A 1,724-nucleotide genomic window follows, 5' to 3' on the forward strand; every position below is an offset into this window, starting at 1 on the left:
GGGGGCAGTTTTATCATAGTTTATGCTAAAGTTACTATATTATTTTGGCCGTTTTATTACATCGATGTGTTAACTCTTTCTCAAACTCAAAACTCAAACTATCCTGTGTTTCACACGGGTGATTAGAGGGCGCTACTGGTGGGTTCTACTTCGTATCTTCCCCCCTATTGTTTCTATCTGTCTTGCTTCTTCCAATCATGCACGTTATGACTTCTCCAACGATATTATGCTTCTTTTTATTCAAACTGTGGGTGGTTGCAGGTGCTCTGGTGTTGTTTGCTCCTTTTCCCCTATCAAACAACTATCGTTTTTATCTCTGTTTTTTGTTTTTGTTTTTGTAAAGTGTTTTACAGCGCTCGCAACTGCATAAGGTCATATGAGCGGCGGGACACATCTAATATTTTCAGTTGGTAGGAAATTTTTAATTTTGCCCGGATGGCGGTCGAAGCCTACTCTTATCGATTTTAGACCACCAAGGGATCTTTAACGTGCGCGACTTGCACACGGGCTCCGAGATTTTTCGCCCTTGTCCGAGAAGGCTATGTGTAGATCTTTTCTACCAGAAGATCAGGGGTGTGGCAGAAAGACAGCAGTAAGGAACCAAGGAGTAGCAGTAGAAAGTCTGCAGAAAGAGTCAGGAGCCCAGAGGAGGGGGCGAAGGAGGTGAGGGGGTGGGGGCAGAAAGTGGAAATGAAAGCAGATAACAGAACATTGCTAGAGAGCAGGAAAGGAGGTGAAAGGAGACAGTTTTAGAGAAGAAATTGTTTTGGTCGCTACCCGGATTCGAACCCGGGACCTTTGAATGAGAGGCCAACACCTTAACCTCTAGGCCACGAGAGCCCCCTCGTCTTTATCTCTCTTACTTCTTATTATGTTTGTTACTCTCTTGTAACACCTCTAATCTTCGGCACTTTACATAACCTTATTGTGTTGCAAGTGCCGTAAAACTCTTACTAAAACAAAAACTAAACTATACGTTTCTCCTGGGTGATTGAAGGGCACTATTGCTTCTTCTTTCCTAGCAAACATCTATCGTCCTTATCTCCCCTTCTTCTTTTTTATGTTTGTTACTCCTTTGTAACACCTCAAATCTTCTGGCGCTCCTATGACCTTTATACCGTTGCGAGCGCCGTAAAACATCTACTAAAGCTAAAACTAAAAACGCTCACTAAAACTAAACAAAAAAGACAACAACAACAAAAAATAGCCCTTCCCGGCGGGGAAACGAACCCCGATCTCCTGCGTGACAAGCGGGGACATTTAGCTCTGTAACTACCGATGACACACTCCTTTTTCTGCAAAATTATAGATGTCAGAATAGTGGGTGGTTGGCGAGTGCTCTGGTTTGATTCGCTCCTTCTTTCCGATCAAAGACTTATCGTCCTTATCTCTCCTTCTTCTATACGTATTTTGCTCTCATGTATCCCCTCTAATTTTCGGCGTTTACATGACCTAATTATGTTGCGAGTGTCGTAAAACGCTTACACAAACTTTAAAAAAGCGGGTGGTTGGCGGGTGCTCTGGTGTGGTCTGCTTCTTTTTTCCTATCAAACATCTATCGTCTTTATCTCCCCTTCATCTTTTTTATGTTTTTTACTCTCTTGTAACACCTCTAGTCCTCTTGGGCTCATATGACCATATGCAGTTGCGAGCGCCGTAAAACCTCTACCAAAACTAAAAGTATACGATTTAATTGTGTTGCAAGTGTCACAAAACGCTTACAC

This window comes from Aplysia californica, unplaced genomic scaffold, assembly GCF_000002075.1.
Source record: "Aplysia californica isolate F4 #8 unplaced genomic scaffold, AplCal3.0 scaffold00952, whole genome shotgun sequence".
Classification (NCBI taxonomy): domain Eukaryota; kingdom Metazoa; phylum Mollusca; class Gastropoda; order Aplysiida; family Aplysiidae; genus Aplysia; species Aplysia californica.